This window comes from Musa acuminata, chromosome BXJ1-5 (assembly GCF_036884655.1).
Source record: "Musa acuminata AAA Group cultivar baxijiao chromosome BXJ1-5, Cavendish_Baxijiao_AAA, whole genome shotgun sequence".
Lineage (NCBI taxonomy): Eukaryota > Viridiplantae > Streptophyta > Magnoliopsida > Zingiberales > Musaceae > Musa > Musa acuminata.
In genome coordinates, this window is record NC_088331.1 from 36,702,451 (window position 1) to 36,713,748 (window position 11,298).

Here is an 11,298-nt window from a genome sequence, read left to right on the forward strand (position 1 = left end):
TATTATCAATTTAACTTTTTTTAATAAATAATTAAAATTAAATAAAATTGATTGACCAATTATCACATTAGATGGATTATAATATTTGATATCCCATAATATAGGTTTCGTTGCAGTTTTAGCCGTTTATCTGCTCAAAATTTTCAGTTGCATATCCAGTTTTCAACGAAGCACATGAACGAGCAAGTGCGAGCATCACGTGTAAAAGTTGAGGCTCTTTTTTTTAGCTGTTTCTCCTTCCGTTTGTTTCCCACCATCAACGCTATTGGTTAATTATAAAGAAGTGAGGGCTAAAAACAATTTTGCAACACACATCTCCAAAAGTTAAAATGTGATGCATGAGAGAAGAGTTGATGGCTACCACAAAGTCAGTGTGTTTCTTAGAAAGAATAGTATGCCTTTTGCGCTTACCTGATGATGATACCATCGAACCTCCTAACTTAATAATTCCACTCCCCCACCAAACTCTTTCAGCATTTAATAGCCTTAAAAGCGTCACCCCAACCCCTCAAGACCCTCCTTAATTATGATGCAGAAAGCAAGTGGAGACTATATTCCATAGCTTCGTTGCCCTATCTTTCCGCCACCGCTTCCATACAGGAATGAAACATGGCTTCCAGCTACTACAATCCTTCGTACCAGAAGCTGAAGAAGCTCTCTCCAGAATCAGAAGAAGACGCAGCTGAGGCGGAATTTAAAGGGGTGGTAGTGCTCAAGGGGAGGAGTGGTTGGTTCAGATTGAAGAGAAACGGAAGGTGGCGGAGGCCGAGAGTGCGAGTGGCCGGGCTCAGAAGGTTCTTTAGGAGGAAGGCCAGAGTGGTGGGGGATTCAGTGAGAGCTTTAATCGCCAAGGTGCTCAAGAGATTGATGGAGGGAAGACCCAACCTAGGGGAGCTCTTCGCAGGCAACTACATGTTCATGCAAGTGAGCCCTTCTCCCACCATCTCCTATGTGGAGAAGTCCTTGCATCTTGGAGCACACCACTACCACCAACGTGGCTTGTTTCCAACACCCATTCCCAGGTTCAGTGGTCCAAGGGTTGCTTTCCAGCCATAATATGTTTAATCTTCCTCAATCGTAAGTTTTTTATCCTTGCCTGCTCTTTCTAACAATAGACAAAGTTCTGGCAAAATGATTGTGTCTCAAAAGACAATTATTTGTTAGAACCAGAAGTGCACCGATTTCTTATACTTTGCTTCGGTATTCTGTTATTATCGGTCAAGATAGCATGTATCGTCTTTTCTTCTCAATAGATGTGGACTTTCAGTGTAGCAGCTGCGAAACTTTTTCCTTTGTTTTCTTTCAAGCTGTAGATGTCTGTGCTATAAGCCACTGTTGCTTGAAAGAGAGGATGATGGTTCAATTATTAGGAATCTCAATAATATTGGTTTCACCCAAACTCTTGAGTTACATGTCAGGAAAATGAATAAAACCAAAATGGGATGTGGACAAACATTATTATGTTAAAATAGTAAAATCATAGATAAAATAATAATAAAATAATAACAACAAGATATAACATGGTAAAATTTTTAACTGGTTGAGAAAAATATCCAGACAAACCAGAAGAAACTTACTACAATCTTCTTTCTAAAAAAAGAAGACACATTCTCCCTTGTAATAAAAAAAAAGAAGAAAAAAGACTCACAAAAAGTAACCAAAATAAGAAGAAACTCCTTTCCTTCTCTCTTTCTCTCTCTATCTTTCTCTCTATTATTCTACTGAGGATGGCTCACTATGCTATATTGAGTTTTCCCCTCTCCTATCTGTTATCTTATAAGGTCACTGGAGTCCTACACAAGGAGAAACTCTTGCACGTATACATTGCACAATAGATCGGATCGGATGAGGTGTTGAAACTTTCCACATTGCACCCACGCATGGTAGGTGGTTGCAACTACCCTATCTCTCTCTCTTTTTTTGTTTTATCACTTCAAATGTCCCACTTAAAATAAAAAATAAAATAAAATAAAATACTTCACCCTTGCTTGCTGAGTCATGTTGCCTGTCTCCACTGGGCCATAAGAGAATTTGTTCCTCATGAATTTATTAGTATTGATTTACTTTGTCATAACATCTACTAAATTGTCCATTGTGTCAATCTTCCATACGATACCATTCTTTATTATTTCTTGAACATAGTGATATTGACTCTTATGTGCTTTATTCTTGAATAGAAGGTTGGATTCTTCTTAATGTGCAAGGTACTCTAATTGTGATAATACATGAGAATATTCTCTTGCTTATGCTTGAATTCCTCAATTAACTTTCTAATCCAAAATATTTCTTTGCAAGCTTGTATGGCTACCATGTACTCTACTTTCGTAATAGATAGGGCTGCAACAATCTACAACTTTGAAACCCAGCTCTGCAAGTGTAGACACAGTTTGTGATGGATTTTCTTTTATCGATGTCACCTGCAAAACCAAAACCTATATATCCTTTATAATAAAATTCGATCCTTTATAGCATAATACAACATCTGTGATTCCTTTGACATATTTCATAATCCTCTTAATTGTATTTCAGTGCTCTCTGCTAGGATTTTTAATGAATCGATTCACCACATCAACTATTTGTGTAATATATGGCCTATTACATATTATAGCAAATATCAAATTGTTCACCAACGATGCATATAGTACTCGAGATATTTTCATTCTCTCCATTTCATTGAAAAGAGTATACACTTGAGGATAAATTCATAGGAAGTGAAATAGAAAAGGACTTAAAATTTTATAAGTTGAAGCACCATATGATTTTCCTCAAATAATTCTTTTGAGATAGTCATATCTTCTTTTCTTTTTTGTCTAAATAAATTTACATTCCTATAATCTTATCTTTTTTATCTCGTTGAATTTACATTCCTAAAATCTTATTTGCTGGTCCTAAGTCCATATCGAACTCCCTAGTCAAAAATGCCTTTAATTTTTTAACTCGATCTTTGTTGGGGCCTATCACCAACATATCGTTAACATATAGTAGTAACATAATAAAATTATTATCATTAAACCTCTTGTAATAGGTGCAATGGTCTAAATCAAGTCTACTATATCGAAGGCTAATGATGAAGTAATCAAATCTCTTATACCAATACTTTAACACCTACAATAAGCCAAACAGAGATTTATTTAACTTGCAAACCAAGTTCTCTTTTCCTTTTTCAACAAAACCCTCTAGTTGAAGCATATAAATTTCTTCTTTTAGCTCACTATGAAGAAATATATTTTTCATATCTAATTACTCTATATGTAAGTTAAATGTAACATACAAAGTGAGAATTATTCAAATTATATTAAGTCGAATGAAAATGAAAAATATTTCATTAAAATCAATATCGTCTTTTTAAGCATATCCTTTGACTGCTAGTCCTGTACAATATCGCTCCAATTGATTATTTCTATCTCTCTTGGTTTTATATACCCATCTATTTTCAATAGCTTCTCTTCCTTTGGTAGTGGTGTAAGTTCTCATGTCTAATTTTGATGTACAGCTTTAATTTCTTTGTACATTGTTCTCATCCGGATGCATTTGGACTACTACATAATGCTTTTTAGAAAGTTGATGGCTCTTTATCTTCAGTTATATTACAGTATGCGACATTGCTCTCCAAAACATACTCCTTGTGCTAAGCCGATGGTACCTACTTACAAGTTAACTTTCGAACTTCTTTACCCTTAGACTAGATTAATATTTGTTTATCATGCCCCTTTGTTGCTTTCGAAGAATCCTCTTACACTTGAATTTCAATAGTTTTTAAATTTTCTTTCACTATGCTGTCACTTTCATCCTTTTATAGATCTTCTATAAATATAACATCTTTTTTTATGATTATTTTATGATCAATGGATCTCATGACTCATATCCCTTAACTCCATTAGCATAGTCGATGAATATATATTTTATGGATTTAGCATTAAACTTTGTTCTTTCCTGAGTATTGAACATTACATATGTAGGACAATCAAATATATATAGAAAAGAATAATTAACCAGTTTACTAGTGCACATTTCTATAAATGTTTTAAACTCGGTAGTTGTTGAAGGTGACCAATTAATAGCATAATAAGCGATTCTTATTATTTTTATCCAGAATGACATGGCTATACTTGCAGTACTCAATAATGCTTTGCTACACCATTTTGTTGAAAACTATATAATACTGTTAACTGTCTCTCAATACCTTCTTGTTTGTAGAAAATATCAAACTTCTTGTTTATATATTTTACATTATTATCTATCTAAAAATACTTACTACCCTTATTTTAAATGATTGAGATACTAAAAACATATTTGCCTTCTTAATTAGATATGCAACATCTCCTACAATAATCATCAATAAATGAAATAAAATAATTTGCTCCTCTTAGTGATGCAACCGATGACTCCCAAACTTAAAATGAATCACGACAAATATGTATATACTTCTCATAGTAGATCTTGTAAATTTTAATTCATTCTGCTTATTTGTAAGACAATGCTCACTAAAAAGAAAAGTTATCAATTTGAGTCCAAAAATAAAGCTTTTGTTGGAGAGAATCTTCAAGCCTCATTCTAATATGTCCTAGTATTTGATGTCATAACATAGTAGATTTTTCTTCAAAGCTAGATGATACAATAGATACATCTACCTCTTGTAGTGTCTCTCTTAAAAATATGTATAGATTTGTTGGGATTTTTTCCACCTTCATAACGATGAGTTCTCCTTTGACAATCTTTATAGTCTCGTTCTCAATATAGGTCCTATAGCCAAGCTCATCCAACTATCCTACTAACAATAATTTTTTCTTTAGGCCTTTGACATATCATACCCCTTGATTAGTGTCGATAATATTCTTATACTGATAATCTCTACGGTATGATCATTATTTAGAGAAACAAATCCTCTTAAAAAAGATTGATACTGATAGAATCATTCTCTCGAGGTCATGCCATGATATACTGAATCTACTAGCCAAACATCAACAAGATCATTATTGCCTCACCATAGAACACTTCACCTTCATTTGAGATACTAACTTTACAAAATCATCTGAATCACAGTTCATTTCTTTTATCTACATTCTTCTTGTTCATCCAAAACACATTCTTAATGTGCCTCATCTCGTCACAAATATAATACTTGATATTTTTCTTTTTTCTAGACTTTGATCTACTCTATCCATTGCTCTCATTAAGGTTATACCCCACTGAAGTTATAAAAAAATTAAAAATAATAATTTTTATCTTATCGACTCTCACGCATCTCTGTTTCCCATACGAGGAAACATAGGAGGTGCGGTGTATCGGGGAGGAGAAGGGAAGAAGAGAAGAAGTAGAGGGAAGAAGAAGAAGAAGAGAGAAAGGAGGCTGGGGGTACGGCTGCAGATAGGAGAGAAGATGATGAGAAAGGAAGAAGAGGAGAGAAAGAAGAGAAGGGAAGAGGGAGAAGAGAGGGAAGAAGAAGAAGAAGAGAGAAAGGAGGCTGTGGGTAGGGTTGCGGATTGGAGAGAAGACGATGAGAAAGGAAGAAGAGGAGAGAAAGAAGAGAAGGGAAAGAAGGGGCTACGGTTATGGCTGTGACTCAGCTATGGCAACTGCAACTGTATCTACAGCTAAGAAAGTGTTATGAATGAGTCGGCACTATGGGGGGGGGTAAATTAGTCCAGCGGTAAAAATGTTGGTTCTAAAAATGTTATATACGATAAAAACTGAACTCAGAAGATAACTTGAAATTCAATGCTTGTTCGTAAGCGTAGGTATAGTAAAAGCACAATAAGGAGGAAAGACAGTTTGGTACAAAAGTAAATTGCAAGAAGGAAAACATAAACTAGATTTTATAGTGGTTCGGTCGTTATGACCTACATCCACTTCTTTGATTTCTCTTTCGTCGAGGCCACTAGCATCCACTATCGGTCTTCCTTTAATAGGCGAAGACCAACCACCTTTTACAACTTGATCTCCTTTTACCGGGATTAGGAGATAACCCTTACACCCCCATTTACTCCTTTCTCAAACTATTCTAACAATTAGAAGAAGGAGAGGAGTTCATATAAGATTGCAGTAGTATTTCTTTCCTTTTTTACTCTCATGTATCTTGAACAGGGATGAGAGGGATATTTATAGGCATTAAGTTGATTCAAACTTGGAGCTTAAAAATATCCCAACCTGGGTTTCCTATGTACGGGCGGTACCACTACTTGACACCCTGCCATTGGGTGGTACCACCACCCAGTCTGGGTAGTACCACTACTTGCAGCCTCTCGAAGATTGTGTCTGGGTGATACCACCACACAGACCGATGGTACCACCTCCTCGAAGACTATGTCTAGGCGGTAGCATTGCCTAGACTGGCGGTACCACTACCTGACATTGTCTCGGAGACTGTGCCACGATGGTTTCACATGTTTGGTCATTGTTTGAGACTTTCTCTTGGCCCACATAACCCAAACTTGGCCCAACTATCCCCTAATTGGGTTGGCCCAATTATAATCCAAATTATATCCTAACTATGAATTTTAAGACATATACTAAGCTAAACAAAATCCGTAAGTCTAGGTTTCTTCCGATGATCTTCCAGCGAACTTTCGACGATCTCTCGACATTGTTCTAGAGGACTTCCGACAAGCTCCTGGACTTCACGACAATCTTCTTAGCGAGTTCCAATGAGTTTCTTTAACAATCTCCTAGACTTTGGGGTCAATTTCGGTAGAACTTCCGATAAACGTTCGGACTTCCGATGAACTCTCGAACTCCCAACGAAATCACGTTCTTGACTCCGAGACTTCATTTTGCTTTATGCCTTGCTATCATAGTTAATCCTGCATATATAAAATACACTTCAATATAGACAATTATTACTAAACATGAATCATGTTGTCCGGCATGTCATTGGTCCATCGACGCTTCATCCAATTCTTTGGCGTAGCGTCATCTCTTACGGCCTATTGCCCAATTGACTAGTTAACCTCCGCAACTCCGATATCCTTAGTGCAATATCTACTCTTCTTGGTCTGATGCCCGAATCCATGGCTTGAAGCCTTCTATCGATATGTTGATTGATCCTCCGTCTCGATGTCCAATCTTCTGACATGTTTTCCTTTGGCCCAACATGATTCTTCCTGCTTTAATTGTCTCATCCTGATCAAAGCATCCTGCATCACTCAAGACGCAGATCAAATCATAAATACTTATCAATTGGTTATATCATCAAAATATGAGATTCAACAGAAGGAACAAGAGGAAGGAAGAAGTTAAGGAGAGGAAGAAGAGAAGGAGAGAAAGAAGAGAAAGGAAAAAAGGGGCTGTAGTTGTGGCTGCGGTTGTGGCAGTTGTTGATGGGAAAGAAGAAGAGAAAGGAAGAATCGAACGAGAGGAAGAAGAGAATGAAAAGAAGGGGCTATGGCTATGGCTATGACAGCTGTGGTTGGGAAAGAAGAAGAGGAAGGAAGAAGAGAAGGAGTGAAAGAAGAGAAGAGAAAGAAGGAAGAGTCTGCGGTTGTGGCTACGATTAGGAAAGAAGAAGAGAAGGAGAGAAAGGAAGGAAGAAGTGGAAGGGACTTGTAGCTAAGGCTATGGATAGGAGAGAAGAAGGAGAGGAAGAGCAGTAGGGGAGGAAGAAGAGGCTACAGTTGGGAGAAGAAGAAGAGAAAGGAAGAAGAGGAGGGGAGGAAGGAAGGAAGTAGAGGAGGGGGTTGTGACTACATCTATGGGAGAGAGAGAAGGAGTAGAAGAAGAGGAGGAAGAGAGGGGAGAGTAAGCAACTATGCCTCTCTACATTCTGCATGAGCTGCAGTTGTGGAGGAAGAAAGAAGATGGGAAAATAGGGAGAAGAGGAGGAAGAGTAGAAGAAGGATTTGGGTTTAAAACTTCTTTGGATCAAAATCACTGAAAGGCAAGTATTATAATCCTTTTCTACTATAATTTTATCTCTACTTTTACCTTGAATATGAGAAATTTGAATAATTCAAGCCTGGCAATATGATATCTCTCTTATTTGGATATAAAGGGTTGAATCTAAAAAATTATTGAGATTCTGACCCTTCTACCTTTCTTTAGCTATAAATCCTTGTACTTATTTCGAATTTAGACAAAATTATTTGATCTGAATATAGACTTATAAAGATTTCTTTTAATAGCTTATTTAAATGATTTGGAGTAAATTTTCCTACCCAAACATCTAATTGAATTGACCCTATAAGTTCAGTAAAATAGAGACCAAAATTTCTAACCCGTTGTTACTAAATTGCTTATAACTCTTTGTTGAAAACTCTTATTTATGCAAAACTTATTATGGAAACTAAACTCATAGATATTTCTTTTGATATTTAGATTGAAAGATTTGGAGTTCAAATGCCTACCCAAACTTCTATTTAAATTGACCCTACATATTTTATAAAAATAAGGATCGTAATTTTTGACCTTTGATACTAAACTACTTATAACTCTCTATTGGAAAGTCCAATTCATATGAAACTTATTTTCTATAAAATTAGATTAAAATATATTTCTAATAACATATTTCTTAAATAAATTAGAGTATAATTGATAGTTCAAATTATTTATACAATATCCCTCACAGAATCTATCAGAATAAAACTTTCGTCAAATGTGCCTATTCCAATTTCATCTCTTTAGACATTAAATTTATCTAGCATTCTTTATTCAATTGAGCTATATTTAATTGCTTGGAATCCTTGTATAATCTTGCTTTTATTTTCTTTTAAATTTGAATGCATTTTTGAAATAATATGTTTGCATCGTATTCACTCATAAAAGCACATGTACATTTCATTGTTCTGCATATGCTTCCGATATGTGCTAATTTCATTATTTATAATATCTTTTTTATTCTCTGGTATTTATGGGATAATGTGAATCTTTGTTAGAAATGGTAAAGGGAGTTATACTTAAAGCTCGTGATGCTCTATTGGTCACCTATGACTTTACTCAAACGTGGGTGGATGGAACTCCCAAACGTGGGAGACTTAGGTTTGGTGGTCATTCAGAAATGAATAGACTATATTATGTTATGATCTTACTTCATCTTTATGTGTTTGATATGATATCCAAAGGTTTGGTTATGTGCTTCTATATGTGCTTTGGATAAGAATAAATTGAATGCAATGTCAAATACAATATTTGAGCTTCTATTTCATATTTATTATTTGATATGCTCCAAAATGCTTCTTATGCTATTGATATATTCCGAAATACTTTTTATATCATTGATATATTCTGAAATATTTTATTTGTTATTATTATACTCTGAATTATTTCACACGCTATTGATATGCTTTGAAATATTTCATATGTCATTGATATGCTCTGAAATATTTCATATGTCATTAATATACTCGAAAATATTTCAAATACCATTAATATGATCCGAAATATTTCATACGCTATTGATATACTTCAAAATATTTTATATGTCATTGGTATGCTTTGAAATATTTCATACGTCATTGATATACCCCGAAATGCTTCTTAATTATTGATATGTTCCAATTATACTTTACTCCATTTGTTATGAGCCAAATATGTTTTGAATGAAATGACATTTGCGATTCTATATCTAATGAGATAATATCTATAAACTCTTGTATCCCTGCCTTGCATTGGGATACTAAGTTTGCTTGTAGCTATGCATGCTCTCTTTTACCATTAATATGTTTGTCACTTGCTGAGCTATTTAGCTCATTTGTTGTTATATAAATTTTTCAGGTTAGCTTGTCACTCACTAAAATGTTAGAACTGGGTTGAGGCAGTGAAAAGCTATTCAAATTATGGACAAGTCTTTATTGGCTATTGTGTTGTTGTTGTATAAGTGTATTTTGCATATAATGAAATGTTGTCGACATATTTGAATTGATATATTGTGTAAAAGTTTTAAAAGACCTCTCATATTTAGAATTTTGAAATGTTAAGTTTAATTTGTACAATAATATAAACTTGTTGTAAACATTGGTTTTGTAATCATATAGATTGTCACACTTATAGATTTATGATGTGGTTACTATTTTGTTGAGTTGGCTTTAGATTTTATGAATTATCGAGTGATGTGGTGTATGATTATAAACCACATAGGTTTTATGGGTGTGAATGATACTTGAATGTTTCTTAGTGTCCACAAATGTTAGTTTAGATCCTGAATTGAATTATTGATGAAATTTTAATATTATTGATTTAAGACAGGGTCACACCTCCTGAATATGATAATTCGGGGGGTGTGACAGAGGTGGTATCAGAGCATGATTTGAGGATCACTAAGATATTTGATCTATTTAATATGCAAAATATATTGAGGTTTAGTAAATTATATAGAGATCAATGAAATTTTTTTTTTTACGTCTTTTAGGAATCTAGAATGACGAGGACGTTTAGTCCTCCTACTTCATCTACTTCTGATTGATTGAGTGGGATGAAAGTGTTGATCAGGAATATCAAGTTAGAATGGACTAGGAACAGAATAATTTAAGTAGCTTAGTTCTTCATATTTCAATGGTGAACTTAATCCATTAGTGGCAAAATAATAGATAATGCGAATAGGGAAGATATTTGATGTACTAAATTATTCTGATAATCAAAGGATTTCTTTTGCCACCCTTATGTTGGATGTAGAGGTTGAGCATGGATGGGAACAAAAAAAAGAATCTCTAGAGATCAGGGGCAAGAATAGCAAGAACAAGTTTACCAACAATAACAAGAGAGGAAATAAATCAAAAAATAGTAATAAGAGAGTCAAGATATCTAGATTTGAAAAAGGAAGTCACCATAAAAGACTCAATCATATGTAAAATGCGGGTTAAATAGTGAAACAAGTCCATGTTTTTGGGTGACTAAAGCCTGTTTAGGTTGTGGGAAGTTGGATCATAAATTAAAAGATTGCCCTTTGAATAAGAAGAAATAGTCATTACCTCCTAAATCATCCGCCCATGTCAAAGTGTATGCTATCACTAAATATAATTCTAAAGCTTCTAAATCAGTGGTCGAAAATATTATTCATGCTTATAATGGAAATGCAAAAATTTTGTTTGACTATAGTTCCAATCTATGTATTGTTTTGTAATATTTTGCTTATCACTTAGGCATTCAACTTAGACCACTAGATTATATGCTATACGTAACTATGACTATTGGAGATTCGCTTGATTTGGTCATCTTGCCTGATTTCTATTGGAAAACATGAACTTCTTGCTAATTTGATTCTCCTAGAGATTTGGAGTTTTGATATTATATTTGGTTTGGATTGACTATCTTTTTATCATATCAGTATAGATTGTTATAAAAACATGATCACTTTTTGCATACTAGTTC

General features: G+C 34.4%; 1 long non-coding RNA gene across 1 annotated transcript; it reads left to right on the forward strand.

Annotated features, from left to right (window-relative positions):
- Positions 1-422: 422 nt before the first annotated feature.
- On the forward strand, positions 423-9,986 carry LOC135674161 (uncharacterized). Its single transcript, XR_010513535.1, has 2 exons — positions 423-1,077; positions 9,706-9,986. It is a non-coding gene; the product is annotated as an uncharacterized LOC135674161 (long non-coding RNA).
- The last annotated feature ends 1,312 nt before the right edge of the window (positions 9,987-11,298 follow it).